The sequence below is a fragment of the Mytilus californianus genome, unplaced genomic scaffold, assembly GCF_021869535.1.
Source record: "Mytilus californianus isolate M0D057914Y unplaced genomic scaffold, xbMytCali1.0.p SCAF_7, whole genome shotgun sequence".
Classification (NCBI taxonomy): domain Eukaryota; kingdom Metazoa; phylum Mollusca; class Bivalvia; order Mytilida; family Mytilidae; genus Mytilus; species Mytilus californianus.
The window spans coordinates 67,026,231-67,044,063 of record NW_026262723.1 but is presented as its reverse complement, the minus strand read 5'-3'; the positions used below and the strand labels follow the sequence as shown (position 1 = coordinate 67,044,063).

Here is a 17,833-nt window from a genome sequence, read left to right as displayed (position 1 = left end):
TGTCTTTAAGTTTCATTTGTTTTTATATTTTTGCAAGAGGAAAGAGACTTAGATTGTATATACTCTGATATATATTTTTATTTGTTTAGCATTCACATCATCGCTCCTAGAATGGATAGTTCAAGAGTACTACAATATATCTAATGCAGGAATTCAAAACATTGCAGTGTTCTTGTTATTTTTTCTACTATCTTATTTTAAAATGGTAAAACAGTCTAATGTTTCTATAAATACAAGTAAAAGTTATGTAAATTATCTGTATATAAGAGTAGCATGAAAATCTAATGTAAAAAACATTAATAAAAAGTAGAAAATGAAGACCATAGCCGCTAGGAAAGAAATATGAGTATAACAATAATTCACAAACACCAACACGGACAGGTCTTCGATTGAGGTAGGTAGTTAAAATAGATGCTCACTCAATTTTGTCAATATAACGGAACTATAAACAATTAATTGTCAAACAAATGGGAGGTTGTTTTCCATTCGTTCCGTTGGTTGATAAAGTATAACGTTTGATTTTGTTAGTTTTTATAGGCTTCTCCTTTATGAATTTACCTTGGATTTCGGTATTATTGTTAATGCTTTTATACAAACGAATTGTACGTGTTGTTTTAGTTGAAACATACATGCATTTCGTTTTTGTGGTTACGGATGATAAAAATTAAGGTACATGTAGTATACCGCTGTCGGTTGAAGCTACATAAGTCCAAGTTTAAAAGTATCAACAAAAATACTTAACACCAAGGTTAATTCAAAAAAATTAAGTCCATAAAATATGACAGAATCAAACGTACGACTTGTTAGAAAGAATAAACATGCTAACATGAGAATAGCAGCAATCAGATTTAATGAACTCCAAACGTAGTGAGACCATGTGGTTTGATAGCCACGTAATAGCTGTTCTATTTATATTCTCAGCTAAAAAATTTCTCTATTGACTCAAAAAGAATTAACGAAATTGGGAATTTAAGTCTTCAATTGATATGATATCTTATTATCAGTACAAAAATAATAATTACAATTTGAAATGAAATAATACTGATTCGAAGTATTTGCTCGTAAACATTTTTGTTGAAAAACGAAAAAAACATTTAAAATGGGTAAATTATACATTAATTAAGTAGCAATAGAAATAAACATTTTTGCTTCTAAAATACTTCAAACGAAATTTAAAAACATTCTGAAATTCCAAGGTAATGTTATCATTCAAGTGGCTATATCACTTTCCAATGTCTTTTTTAATAACGCGGGCAGTACTTATTCACATTGCTGATTTTAATATCCGACTGTCAATGGAATTATATAATTGTACTCGAGGTTACAGCACTTTAAGGTGGAGGTGTCCTTAGACTTTATCTGCTCTGTTGACATTTTTTTTTACTATTTGATGCTTCCAAACGTTGTGTGTATTTGGTTTAGAAAAAAGTCGATTCAAGCTTGTTTGGACCGTATTCCAAAATCACTCGTCGTGTGCACTGACATCAGCAATATATGTTTAAAATACTAAAACCGCAAAAAAAAGGGTTCTCTTGGGTTTTTTCTGATATAAAAGCTTAAAATTAAAGGAATAATATTCATTGAAAAACAATTATTAAGTAGCAACCATACACAAACCTTTCCAAAGTGAGTATAAATACTAGTTAATGTTCAACAAAACAAAAACTAGCAGCATATATCCGGATATTTAGTTTCGCTTTATAACCGCATTAATTTAACATTTTTTTTTAAAATCCTATCACCATATAATAAATCAAAAGACTTATATCAAAATTCAAGAATATCTATTCATTATATATACCAGGGAAAACAAGCATACTTTAACACACATTAATACAATTTCTACAACGAAAACATAAAACTTTAAAACAAAATAGAAGAAACCTTGCATAATGGTTTAAATAAGTCTTGGAGTGTTAAAATAGTACAAACAATTAAGATCACAAAATACTTGCAGCTAGAAAACACCACCGTCCCTGTTCAATAAGGTGTTCATTTGTTTTTGTTGGCTTGTTCAAAAATTTGGATTAGCTCTTTTCACCTTTTAAGTTATTGACTTATTTTTCCTCTCAGGTTTCTACAATTGTTCATGAACCCAAGAAAATTGTCACATAAAAAAAACTTTTCAGATTAAATCAGGAACATTTTAGAAATTTGGATGTTATGTTAGACATAAAAATGAATGAATGCACTTTGCATGCTTATACCATGTTATTTGGATACATATTCCTGACGCGTTTCTTAATTTAAAAAAAATGTTTTCGTTATAATTCATTAACTAGTAAGCTATAGGAAATGACAATAATTATTAGCTTGCAAAGAAGTTGAGTGTTTCTTAGAGTTTCTATCGGCTTCCAAAGTAATAGAGGAAATTGCAACAAAGTTTGACGCACATCCAGTTTACTAATGCAAAATGGTCGACTGTAATTTGCTTGTGACAAATTTCCAGCAAATGTTTTAATTTCCATGTAGCATGAAAGCACTATACAATTATGGTATTTGAATCAATATCCGGACTTGACTAGTTAACGAAGCGGTAGTAAGAAAGGGGAGACAAGAATTGGGGGCGTGGTCGGATTGACATCGTTCAACCGGATATTGAAGAGCACGCAATCGTGAATAATGTCTCGGTATCTGTACACGATCGTTTGGGTCTCTTTTGTTTGTAATGTATTATTTTACATGACTTTAATTGTTTAAAACAATATTTATTGATTATAAGTGATAAAGAGCAATCTAGCATAGATTAACTTCTAAAGTGAATTACTTAACAATCTTGTAAGATTAAGAGACTCAATCAAATAAAGGAAATTGATTAATGCAAACCGGATGTTGACAAGAGAACTGAATTATTTTCAGTCCGATGGTGATTTATTCCCGGAATCCAGGCTGTAACTGAAGAGGTTGATGTTCATAGTTGTTTCATTTAGCTTCTTTTCATTTTGCAAAATTGGAACACGAAACCATTCACTTTCTTTTGTTTAGTAAGAAAATGATTAACAGAAGTCACTAGTGCGTTTCATTTTTACTTCCCATATTGATATGTGTACCCTCAAGCTGCAATTATTTTTTATTCCATCCGCAAGCAGGTGTATTACACCATCCTTATGCAAACCTTTATAATCATATACGCAAACAAACCGAGCAAGTAAAACGCAATAATCAACACAATGATTTGAAATTTATGCAATAAGACGTGCTGAAATTTTATAATGTTTTCAAGAAATCATTATAAAATATGTCTCTTTTTCTCAGACGGTACTGCAGCAAGTCTTCATAGTTAATTTGCTTATAATATACATCTTTGCTGATAACTTTTGTAATATTGGAAATAAAAAACAAAGATTGAAACTACACATTGAAGTTAATGAACTTAATGAAGTTCACCTAAGAACGTCGTGCATGTTTAAGGTCTCTTTAGCTTAATATATTATTCTCCGAATGTATGTATGTATATGGTGATTAATTTTATTTTCAAATTTTCGACTTCGCTACTTTTTGTTTTTACTAAACACGACATCCTTCAACATGACGTGACCAGGGACATTCTTACGTTATTAACAGTAACTTGGTCTCGAAACATAAATATTGTTGCAGATGTTTTATTCAATTCTTTAAGATAGAAATTAAGAATTCCATATGAAAACATAGCAGCATCTACTACGAGTTAAGTTAGTTTCAAGTTTGTCCATCAGTAAAATGTATCCAAAAAATAGCCCAATATCCGTAACTAACTTGATACCTTTGCGTGTTAAAAAATATCCTCCACTTATTGTAACTTTGCTCAGTATGAAATACATATGTTCCATGTGGAAAGAAAAGAAGAAACTATAGATATATGTTTTTTTTTCTTTCTTTTCCTTAACCATATTCTCGATAACGCAATAACAATTATTATTGGGTTTTTTTTATACAAATTACTGTCAATGGGTTTTTGTCGACATTTCATATATCATTATTACTCTCTCGCGATCGGTGGTTTTTCGTTTTGATTTGTATTTAAAACAAAATGAAGTTAACTAATACTCAGTATATGTACAAAGTAAAAATATGATTATAGTAGGAAGTTCAAGAGACAGGATAAAAAAGGAAAAAAAAGGAAAAAATACAATAATTCATAATCGATTCTACATGTTTAAACCGATATTTGTTGCGGTTAAGATAAAAAAAAAAAAAACTTATAAAAATTTATTTTAACGAAAAAAATGAAAATTCAATTTGTTTCCAGTTTTTTTACAAAAGAAAAACAGAAGATGTGGTTTTTATGTCAATGGGACAACAAGCCGTCCATAAAAATTACACATGTTACGGAATGTCAACATTATAATATTATAATGAATTGTTTAGAACTATGGTTTAGTAAATGCATTCATAATTCATTTCACATACCTGATAATTTTCTTTGAATGATATTTTGAATCTTCAGACGGTTAAATGTAGTACTATATTTTGTTCTGGTCAATTGTAATTAGGATTAAAGGTAAGAAATAAAATTGAAACAAACTTTGAAAATTGACAAAGTGTACATAGTATCAGTACAACAAGGCATTGGTGCAGACATCTACACCAGAAACAATACTGGGTCCAGTGTTTGTTGTGAAAGTGTCTGATCATATCTCAAAGTAGCAAGGAGTCGGATGTTCTAAAGTGAGGAGCCTGTAATGCAGTGATCGTTAGTTGCTGTCTGCCATATTTGTTATTCGTTCATTGTTTTGTTCATGAACCAAGTCGTTGGTTTTCTCGTTTTAAATCGTTTTAAATATTGTCATGTTGCTCATTGTTGAAAGCCGTACAGTTACCTATAGTTGCTATCATCTACGTTATTGTGTCTCTGGTGGATAGTTGTCTGATAGGAAATCATACTACATCTTATTTTTAGAAATATATGCCATCGTCCTTTTCTAAAATTTAGCAGAAGGTTGTGTTTTAAAAACATTAAAAGAAACATATTAATTGTGTGTGGTTAAGCTTTATCATTATTGTTTATAATGTAAAATAATAATATTAACAGCACTTTTTTTATTACACCAGATGCGCATTTCGACAATTAATTTCTCCTCATTGAAGTTCGAGGCCTTAAAATGTGAAAGTCCAAAACCTATGAGCACAATACGTGTATCTGTATTAATTTCATTTGGGGTTTTTTTTCGACAAAAAAAAATTTGAAATATGAATACAAAACCAGAACTAGCGAAAGTGAACAAGTTTAGCTTTGTCTTATGTTGCTGTATTCTTAATGTTTGACAATTACATAATTGTCAAAATATGGACAGAAAATTTTCAGACAAAATGTATAATTTATATAATGGTCAAAACCGAAACACTGGCTTTTGGATGTAAAGTATACTTTCGGACATTGATTATAGCCAAAAACAATATTGATAGAGAGAATTGTAGGGAAACGATTTTACTTTAAACCTGATGTTATCAATTGTTTTTGTTAATAAAAGTTGACGTTTTAAATTTTCTTAATCCTACTAACGGATTCGGTTAGACCAACAACTATTACTTGTTTTCCCTTAGAAGAAGTTTTTCCCAGGAAATATTCAATTCACATGGTGCTTCCTAAGGGTCTAGACTGTAAACGAAGTATTTGGATGATACATATGCATTGCGGTCTGAGAAAGTAGGAAAATGCATAAGAAACAATTATAAACTGTATATCGAAGGAAAGGCAAAGATTACGACAGAAAATTTCCAATTCTTTCGATGATAATCATTCAAAGAGATTTTCCCTGAAGTATGACAGTAAACACTATACATGAACATTTTTTATATCCTATGAATGTTAGTATAATGGTCACTTTTTATTCCTAAGATCAAACGAAAATATAAAAAATGCTCTGAAGGGAACTCAGATTTTGCGTCAGTTTTATATTAGATTTGATTTCATTTCATTGATATGATCTGTTCATACCTTTTGGAACATGCAACACTAATCGGGACTTCCAATTGGCAAGTGTTTGGTAGTTATTTAGTTTTGGAATGTCAGATTTCCCCCACGAGATTATGTACAAGAGTTTGATTTTTTATTACGAGAAATTTTATATCCGTCTTAAAGTAAAAGGTACTTTTCAAGCTGCAGTGGATACACATTTGGAAGGAGAAATTACCTTGGTTTAAACAATATATATATTGTATCCAATAAGCTAAATAATGAAATATACGATTATAAGAACAAACAAAAAGGATCCAGAATTAAGCAAAATTGCATATTTTGATCTGCCTACTAAAAGTGAATTTAACACATACAATGTTATGAATACTACTAAAACGAGCTAAAGAGAATAACAAATTATTGTAGTTCAAATATAAATGGTAGCAACAAAAAACTGAATTTTGTTTTGTCATACAGTTTTTTTTTTAAATTGCAAGTTTGAAATAGAAGGCTTTATATAAAAATAAAAAGATGTGGTATGATTGCCAGTGAGACAACTCTCCACAAGAGACCAAATGACACAGAAAGTAACAACTATTTAGTATGATTAGTTTATATATTAAACTTCCATCCAAAGTCTTTTATCTTTGTGCTTTTCTTATCTTTGCATCCTTTCAAATTGAAATCTGTAATATGAAAAAGGCTGAGCAAATGAATTTAAAAGTAAATAAAATTGAAGGAAGAGTAACCAAAGTATCAATCATTTCAAAGCAACTCTTTGTCATTCCTTGGTGTAAATAACTGCATTCACTCTCTCGTATTCACCACGTTATATTATAGATTGAAATAAAAAAAAAACTGCTCTAGAATAAGGTATGGAAAGAATTTATAAAATAAAACGTCGATTAAGACCTTTAATGTTTAGATCTTGATATATTGTATAGATACATGTATATATCGACCTTATGTAAACTTCTAGATAAAAATGATGAAAATTGGTGTGACAACTATCCACCAGACACCAAATGACGTTGATTTAACCAACTATAGGTCATCGTGCGGCCTTCAACAATTAGCCATATCGTACAGTAAGTATAAATAATGTTTTGGTGAGATTTTTTGTTTCTAGTGACGTTGGTTTGCTGCGTCATTTACGCTTTCCCTATATCTCCTTTTATTTATGTTCAAAAAGGTTTTGTGATAATAGTGGATCAATGTATAACTATATTATATTTCATAAAGAAAAGCAGTATTATCGTTACTACATTTCTACTTGTTATTGGAGAAAATAAATACCATAACCCAGAAACTTAATTCCAAAAAGGGGACTAGATTTACTGCAAGAAACAAACAGAGATATTAACTATCAGTAGTTTGCATCTTAATGATAACAGCATAATTATTTGACGAAAGTCAATAGTCATGCATTTTATTGCCATTTTATTTGAAGTGCTTTGTTCTTATCTCGTGTGCGTTTTGTCTCGATAACCAATACGAAAATTTACTATAAACACCACCTCTTATACTAGTTCAGTTATCTTGTTAATAAACTAATACCATTTTATTGATAACAATTAAATTTGCGCCATTCAAAGTGATATAATTGTGTACAAAACATATTTCTGACTGAAAAATTGACAATTTGTTATTAGGTTTATTTTGATCGCATTGATGGCCTTGTTCAAGAAATGTTATATAAAAATACATTTTTATCTAATTCAATAACTTTAATTTATTTTTATTAAACTGCATTATGTCATGCGCTTTATTTTTTAAATATAGTTTCTCTGATTATATCGACTGCAATCAGATTTAAAACTAAATTGCAATACGACTTGAAATACTATAGCTAAATAATAAAAGAATTGACGACACAATGTATTGAAGAGAAATTACTGTATCGCTTCATTACGTCGCAAATGAGCATTTATTGATATAGGTGTTTTGTCCAAATATTGAAGCACGAGTTCACCTTTGCCTCTTCATTATAGAACAAAATCAGATAAATCTGTCGTGTTCTCGTCAAAAAGATTTTTAAATTCTATATATTCAATTTAAGTAAGTCCATCAATGAAAACTATCGCGTGATCTGATAGACCCTAAAAAGAACAACTTGTCAAATTAATTGTACGGTTGCCAAGAAAATATTTTAAAAGGGTCTTTCAACGAACAAGCATCAGAATGGTTCGTTGTAATTTTCGTTTGATATAAATCACATTCTTATATCTAAAATCAATAGAATTTTATTTCTTTTCAATCAAATTTAATTTTCGATTGTAAGTGACACTAATTTTTCTTTAAATTCTACACCTAATAGCTTTGGTATGTCCACACAGAAAAACCTACATCACACTTGAATTAATTTTAAAACCATATGGTGTAGTAAATGATTGTTGTAATTGGTCAGTTAACATAACTTAACTTTAATGAGACGTCTTCAACGCTGATAACAAGTGGAAGCTGCTGACAGCGCCATTACAATTTAAGCACGAGGTATTTTGAAACTATAAGCTGACTAATAAAACGTCCTATAAATCACACATACAGTTTGTACTTCTTTTAAATTTTGACCTGCAGTACTAGTGTCAATTTAGATATTTTGTGTTTATTTCGATTTTTAACGAACGATAAATTAAAGCAAAACAATTTACAAAATTAAATTTGCTATCACGCAAATTAAGCATTTATGATATTTGCACATTATGAAAAAATTAAGCAGCTAGAATATGCATGGACTATTTTTGTATTGCCTATAGTATAGAATTATTTTAATTTTGTTTACCATTATATACATTTGCTTTCTGTCTTCTTTCAACTTTAATGTTTTGAAATATATACGTATGTGTGCATGAACGTATTAATGCTTAGAGCTTTGAAATCGATTTTGTTATTTCTTTGTCCGTTATTATATAATTCTTGATACTATCTTGCACATAAGCACAGATCTAGCGATGTCGACATTTTGTAAGGAAGTCCGGTCCAACCGCTTTGAATTCATAGTAAGATATGTCCTTTTACTCCGTTTGGAAGGCCTAACTGGCCTAAAGGCGCTTTTCTTTGCTTGGTATATTGTCATGTACAGAGAGGGCTCCTCCTTTTTTATGACTATCTTTATTTAGGATGCCGAAACCATCTAATCATCAATTCAAAATCCAAAACATTACCCACGAGACAGGAAGATATGGATTAACAAAAACAAACGTTTGTTAATAGCTAACACGTAAAGAACATTTTCTGACGGCAAAACGAAACCCCGTTATAACCGGGAGTGATAGATAAACTTCATGCATGACAAGGTTCAAATTAGTGATTTTGTCCCCAATTTTAAGTCCATTATTTCAAGCTGGAGGAGATTCAAGTTGATGCATACACATGTGAGAAAATGAATTCGGGAACGATTTTGTCGAGTTTTTCTTATAATGCATTGCAATTTACGATACAATTATAGGCCAAAAATGGAGATATGATGAAAGTTGACAACATCATTTAGGCATGGGAAACATAGAACACAGGGTTCAACAAACTTAAGTTCGGGTTTTTGTTAAAACAATCATAATGATAAAGAATTTTGTTGACGGTGCTTGCGGTTTATCTTTCCGGTCCTAAAATTTTTTTTTAATGAAAAATTGAAACTTACGTTAATTTTTGAGGTCATAAAAAGAATGCTGACACGTCAAACAGACCTATTTCCCATCTTGTCATCGTTTAAACTAAGAGAGCTTGAGAATTTCGGAGAAACCCAAACAAAAGCCGGGTGATGTTTACAATGTTTGTCTCACAGAGTAGTAATTAATATTCTTGAATATCTCGAGGATTTGTTTTGTTTAATTCTGTAATAACTAATCAATAAAAAACGTTAGTGAAGTTTTATATGAAAAAGAAAAACCTTTGATGATGCAACATTTTCCTTAATTTTACGTCTGAGTTTGAGAGCAAACTTTTATTATAGTATGCACTGAAGAAATGAGAATACAAATCTTGTAGCTATATTATCATGCATTTCGTAAAAACTTTTACGGATAATTCAAATAAAGTCCAAACTATATAATATTAAATATATATAGGTCAGTTGATTAGAAATAAGATAAATTTTAAGTTAAATAAACACAGTCAAGAGGGCGAGCTCGGATAAACCATTAATAGTCTTCGAACACTGATAGCACAACTAAGAGAGAGGCGAAAAATACCAAAGGGACATTCATATGCATGTCGAAAATAAACTGACAATGTTATGGCAAAAAAAAGAAATAGACCAAAAGACAAACAGCTGTACAAAAAATACAACATAGAAAAGACCGAGCAACACGAACCCCACTAAAAACCAGGGGTGATCTCAGGTGGCCTGGAAGGGTAAGCAGATCCTGAACTAAAGAACTAATTAACTAAGAATACAGAAACCTTCAACTCAGATTAGTATTTCATCTGTTACAAATATGAATCGTACTATTGATTGAGTTTAACCCCCGTCCTTGATGGGGTTCTATGTTTAGTGTTTTATGACTTTTGCGACTTTTTGCCGTTTTTCCTTTTTAAGAAACTTAAGAAGATGCCAAGTCGCTAGTAACATAGTTTGTTAACAGACAACATATCAGGCCAAAATACAACAAATGTATCCGTTAGAACTAAATTATTTGTTCTATTATTCAATTTAAGTTTTGGTATGTAGGCCTGTAATTCTCCATATCGTGTATAATAATACGACAAGTTTTTGGTATGTAGGCCCGTAATTCTCCATAACGTGTATAATAATACGACATAACATAAGCGTTTCTGAACGAGAGGCGAAAGATAATAAAGGGACATTCAAACGCATAAGTTGATAATAAACTGACAACGCCATGACAAAAAAAGAAAAAAAACAAAAAAACAAACAACAATTTACAAAACACAAAATAGAAAACTAAAGACTGAGCAACAAGAACCCTACCACAAACCGTCGGTGATCTCTGCAAAAGGTTTTCAACTTCTATAAACACAAGAGAGGCGAAAGATACCAAAGGGATATTCAAACTCATGTCGAAAACAAACTGGCAAGGCCTTGTTAAACAACAAAAAAAAACAAAAAAAAACAAACAACCGTATACTAAAATAAGATATTCAAAACTACAATAATCACAAAATTTGATAATTATCCGAAAATTACATCTAAATTGATACCAGCATTGAATTAATCAGCGGTGGAATATATTAATATTTCCTATTTTCCAAATTGGTTGTAGCAATTTACTTCTCTCATATATGGTGACTTATAGTTGTTTTCTACACCAATGTGCGTTGTTATATCTCATTCATCATGAAATTATTTGGTAAATATAGACCGTATCCGCAATTATCTTATAATTAAAATATTTGCAATAAATTTCAATTCTCTTCATGAATTATCCAAACAATAATGATGATGACTCACACCTAAATTTCTGTTCATAAATTATCAAACTTAGTCTAAATAAAGTTTAATTTCATGAAAGGGTTTAATACTTTATATTAACTATACTTACAGATTCAGTATATTCGGAATCAATCAATGGGATTTTAAAATTAAATAAAAATGTACTAATCAGAAATTACAAAAGCACTGCATATTAAAGATCAATGCGTCATACAGAAGGCCTACAAGAACTTAAATAAAAAATAAGTAAACCCATTTCCCCCGGGGGATGCAGTTCCCGCTGCACGTGTATCAACTGTCCGGTAAAGCGGGAAGGCAAGGGTGTGATAAATGAAAGAGGATATGATTTTTTTTTCAAGTTTTCTTGAATTTTTTTTGTTATGAAATAGTTCACGTCAAATGTATTTCATGTATATTTATTTTTTTTGTGTTAATTTTATCTGAAATCGTTTATAGTTTCAAATGCATATATGGAGGGGTACCTGTTTTATGATTTATCTTTAATTGATGCTCCAGTAGTCTTTGCAAAAACGGGCCTTTTTTCGGCAAATACTAAATTTCATGAGGCAATTGCCTTTTATATGTTATGAAATTGCTGTTAAGTTTCTTTGACTAGCACTAAACCATATCCTGATATGTCCAAAAGTCATTAATATATATTCTAAATGAAGATACGATTATTTTCACCACTTTGAAATTGCTTGTTTTTTTATAAACTTTGTAATTGATCATTTTCATGAAATGATCGCATTTTCGTATCAAACTAAGAAAACAATATATGCAAAAACAGAGGCAAAGAAAATATAAACAGCTTTATTATTAGGCAACCATGATTTTTCTTTCGTAACTGTCTTCCTCATGAAAATATTGACATGGAATGACAGTTTGACAGGTTAGTGCAAAAAAAAAGTTTAAAGTTTTAATCATTTCTTTTTCTCCAATATTCAAACCTTTTTGTTCAAGAGAAATATTTAGAACAGTTGTATAAAGCACTAAATTGATATATAAAATATAGAAAGTTAGTCAAGAGAAAGGTACAACGCGAAATCCATATTGTATAATACTTTATTCATACTATTTGCATGTACTTTAATAAAACTGTTATGTATAAGCTTTCGTTAGAAATCTTTGAAGTCATTCTCAGGTCCATCTTTGAAGAACAATATGCTGAGTATATTTTTCCAGTATTTCACAATGGCATTATTTAAAATCAAAATTGTTTTAATCGAAAGGCGAAATATGGGGACAGCCACATACACGTATATGAACATGACATGCGAAATTTGTTAACATATATGCGTCATCTTTACCATTCAAATATTGCGTTTATCATTCGCTTAAATTGATATTTTGTCTCGCATTTCCTTATTCAGTAAGAATCTTACATGAATTGGCGGGAAAGTATAAAGAGGGATTTTTAAACAGTTGATTAATTTCGTTTAAACAGGTGTAAACTACCATAAAATTGAAATGTAACAATTAGTCATGATGGACTTCATTTCCCGTCGTTTGTCAACGATCAGGTGAAATATTGTCCACCATTATTATCATGGCAGGAGATCTTTGAGGTTGTAATTAGCCTGTCACGGGTACAGATGAAGACATGGAGGAAAATGCCGTGTCACTATGTCTGTTTCTAATTAATATTGGTCATCTTGACTTTAAGTCACATAAAACCATACTTTCAATTGCCATTTATTAACCAAAGAGGAGGCTGCTTGTTTGTGTATTTTTTTATGAAAATTAATGTTCAATCAATTATATTCAGCAGTCTTGTTATCAACTCTATTCAGTATATTTTTAAAAGGCATAATATGTTACTGGAAGAAGTAAACACGTTTATATTTAATAACAATAAGTGATTAAATCTACAAATATATTGTCAGAAAGCATTTTTCCACTATCTATCAGAAAATCGACAAACCACTAAGATATAAATGTGTAAAACTCAATGATTTGATCAATGATAGAACATATTCACTACGCAACCATAAATAATATTGAATTTAACCAGCTCGTGGTGACAGTCTTAAAATTTAGAGACAAGACTCTAAATTTTGATCAATTTCAATTGTTTAAGTCTTAATGTTTTGTTTGCGCTCATTTCTGGTCAAAAAGACAAAATATTAAAATTTACATTGCAAAGATGCAATGTTGTTCTTTCTATTTTCATTCATGTTTATTAATATATGTCTTTCTTCTTATAACATATGACATTATATAAACACAAATGCTTTATATTCAATTATGGAATTTCAATCTGCATGAACATTAATTTGCTGATTTTCAGTATTTTTTGCCATTGTACATTCATTTGAAAATGCAACGAGACAAAACAATCGTTATCAACATTTGCTTTGTTAACAAAATTTGTGGATACATGTCTGTAAAATAATAATGAAAGTTACACATATAACGTGAAATACCTATAAAGTCAGCATGTATTAGAACTTCCTAAACCATACAAAACATTAATCTAAAAAATCCGTTTGAATTATGTTTAGTTGTTTTACCATTCGTGAAAGAATGTAGCGACATTATTTGAAAGTTTGAAATTGTATACAAATTTTTATATTTGAAAGGCCGACATTTTATTGATGGGGAAAACTATCTATTTTCGAAAGCTTCAACATACAAACATGACCGTACATTTTGAAGAATTTGACAATATATCCAGAAAAATCAAGCGCATAAAGATCTGTAATCAATATATGTAACTTTAATATGAAATATTTCAATATTATGAAAAAATGTGCATACCATTCTACAAATATATTGCTTAATGATGTATACTGCAAATACGCATATACAATGACTCCATGTCATTCTAAATAAACTCATCATGAATACCAGGCTAAAATATAGAGAATTACTTTAGACAACTAAAATTCTAGAGTTAGAATGAAATTACTTACTGCATTTATCCACCCAGCTGCAAATATGAGAAAGCAAGAATAGATGTAAAATAATAACTTTTTTTAAAAACTGAAATTTGCATTGCATTTCCCGAATGCGTACCTTAAATTCATTCCAAATACATAAAATAAATATCCCATTAGCTTTAGACATTCTTCTCATAAATGTAATATTTAGACTTTAAACGATATCAGAGTTAAAATATTTCAATATTATGAAAAAGAAAAGCTGAATGTTTTTTTACATTATGCAAATATACGCCAATTTATGGATCAATAACACATCTGCATTCTAAAGAAAGCATTTGCATTTATTTCCTCTTTTCTTTTTCAAAAATAAATTTAACAAAATGTTCGTTAAATTTTCTCCATTTTTTGTGTCCGTCTTGGGATTTCATATCGAACGAACTTTAATAGATGGTATTATACATTGTTTTAATGTCCTTAAATGTTACTTTTTGTATATTTCAATTACGATATTTATGGAAATCAATTTTATGTGACATCTTTTTTTATAAAATGTAAAGTAGACAATGAAAAAAAATCAAAAATGTGCAATAAACTGCGTATGTTACATATGAGGAAGAGGTACTAAACATGTCAGAACAGGTCACAATTCTTTACATCCCATTATAGTTGTTAGTCTATATTCTCATTCCTCTGTCCATTTGAATATCACAGTTTTTCCTAACATAACTCTTAATTTATAACTTGATACCCATCGTTATTTCCTTCCTACGAAATAAATTTAACTTCCTGGGAAGTACTGCTGGTTTGATACAATCTAGATGTAAATTTTGGGACTACTTTAGGTATCTTTACTTCCGATCTGACTTCTAACTCAATCACTGGGAGAAGCCTTAGTGACCGCGTTGTCTTAGTAGTCCTACTTATCATTAGACTGTCCACACTGATGTTGTGCATTCGACTCCAATCTTAATAGACTAGGATTGTCAGTTTTCCTGCCAAAGGTCGGTGGTTCTCTCCGGGCACTCCGGCTTCCTCTGCCAATGAAAACTGACCGCTAATAGTGTTGAAAGTGGCGTTAAATATCAATCAATCAATCAAGCGCTGGGAATATTTGCATATTAAATGAATACGTCAACATATTGATTAGTACACTTACTTTTCTTTTAATCTCGGTGAATGAAGTAACAAAATGTACACAAAAGAAGATACTATTAATTCAGTAAAAATCATAGACTATCATAACGATATAATGAATAACACAAGCACACATAAAAAATGACATTTCAACTATTTTCAAAATTTCAAAAACAAAAAAAGCAAAAACAGAAAATCATAAAATTTTAATTTGTTTTTCTCGCAACCTTTAAAGGCTCTTAAACTTGAAAAAAACCTTTAGATACTGTTGGTTTATAATGATACAACATTAAACATTAAAAATTTTCACAAAACAGACATCATAAACAACACAATCTTTTACCATGCCCAGTACACTCCTGTGCAAAAGTTTGATGCAGAATAACTAAATGACAATTTAAGTCTTCCTTGAAACTACAATTGTACTGCTCTTTTGCGTTTGGAATATACATTTCTTAACTCATTCGGTATTCAAGAGGTTGCAGCTGCTACTCAGACTTTATAAAACGTCACCAGTGTCTGAGCAGAAAGTTGATCAGCCAAAGAACGTCTCGTCCGTTTTCTAAAAAAAAGTTCATTGGAAGATATTAAGACCTTGTTGATAAATATTCCGTATCAATGTCTAAAATAATACATGACGGTCTTGATGTATAAATTCTAGGTACTGACGTTGTAGATCATCTTTATTACGTGTTATAATGTTCTTTTTATTTGTCCTTGTACATTTTTAACCTTTATTGTTTAGTTCATTTTTGGCAGTATACTTTTGGCGTGGCTCGGTACTTATACATCCCGCCATTGTGTTATTGTACTTTGGTCTATTTTGTATTATTGTCTTTCATTTTTGCTTATGTACGTTGTCTATAGAGTGTCTATATGCCATTTTGTTTTTCGTTGTTGAAATAGTTATATGTTGTTATAGTGATTTAGATTATACTACAATGTTGACTGCTGCACCCCAATTTTTGACATTTTTACCTTTTATGTCTGTCTGTTTTGCTCACACATTGTTGTCAATATAATGGAATTCTATGCGACTAACATACAAGTGAGAGGTTTAGCTATTTGTAAAACCAGGTTTAATCCACCATTTTTTACCTAAGGAAATGCCTGTACCAAGTCTCTTTTAAGGTAAGTAGTTGTCATTGTTGTAAGCATGATATTTTGCTTGTAGTTGGTATATTTCAACCTTTTGAAGACGGGTAATACTTTGAGGGTTTTTTTTTTTGTTTTTTTTTTCTTTTTCACTTTCACATAAAATATATATTTCAAACTGTGCAATAGTATGTTTATCTCATAGAACATGCATATATGACTGATACAAACGTTTATCTATCTATGACAACGAATAGTCTAGTTAAGAAAAACAAAATAAGAAAGTGAACAGAATTATTGTTTACGGTAAATTAACCGAACACAAAATTCAAACAGTTTTGTATTGTTTCCAATTGCCTATTCAATCAATTGGTGTAAATTGATGCTAAGATTTGTAGAATAAAATTAATACAATGTCTTTGTCAGAATTAGCCATTAAGATGTAATCTGGCATGTAATTTTGTATAGCATGCCCTTCTAAAATAATTCAGCTAACATTCATTGCTTCACAAGCTCGTCTTATTAGCGTATTCAAGCAAGAAAAAGTTATTGAAATTACATTTGGATTACAGCTACATCACCGGTCATTCGAATCAAATTTGATAAGAGAAATTCCATCAAACCCTCATTTAATTTGTTCTGATATGTTACTTTCAATTTTATGTAATGTCTTTGCTAAGATCAATCTCCAAATGAAGTTCTAAGACCGCTGAAGCAATTCACAGTAATTGTTCAGCACGGTCATTTGTATGGGAACTAAATGCGCCTCGATGGTTGGAATTGATATAATTCAAAGAGGCTATTACAGAACGTCTTATTGGTTTCCTTTTATCAGGAATATGCTTGAAATAATTACAAGATATCTGGTCTTCGCTGACAGAAAAGGATTAAGTATTAATTGAAACAGAAGCACTTAATAAAACAGTTTCCGTTATGATTTTCTTGTATTTTATACGTACTCAATTTGCTTGAAAATTTCCGGAATTAGATGAAATAAATGTCATTTATAAGGTTGTTTTAGAAATCAACGCAATGATTCAGCTTCCTTTTTTTGCATCTATAAATGATACGCAAATTAAATTTCAGTAAATTTAGTTATTTTGAAGACAAAACATGCTCGGTATGAAGCAGTTAGTTTTGAGATGAGTGGATGTTAAACAATCAAACATTTATCTTTCAACAAGTTTCAGGACGATAACGTGCTAGTAAGATATGAATATGAACCATTCTTTGACCTAGACCGGCATGCTAAAATGAAATCTATCATACTACATGTAGGTATGTCACTCTTACTTGGACACATCATTCTGACTCAAAATCCGCTAGTTGTTTTGCTCCTACTCCAAAATAGTGCGTGCTTGGTTGTGAGGCAGTAAATTTTAAGTCATTTACTTTAATCATTAAGGGGTATCATAAAATCAGCTGATCTTGTAGATGGACATATTCTAAATA

At 30.3% G+C, this 17,833-nt stretch overlaps 1 long non-coding RNA gene across 1 annotated transcript in view; it reads right to left on the bottom strand.

Annotated features, from left to right (window-relative positions):
• The window catches only part of LOC127708106 (uncharacterized), a 77,276-nt gene extending 62,913 nt beyond the window's left edge, over positions 1-14,363 (bottom strand). Inside the window, exon 1 of the long non-coding RNA XR_007985150.1 lies at positions 14,183-14,363. This is a non-coding gene — a long non-coding RNA (uncharacterized LOC127708106). The remainder of the gene's footprint in view (positions 1-14,182) is intronic.
• Between the last annotated feature and the right edge of the window lie 3,470 nt (positions 14,364-17,833).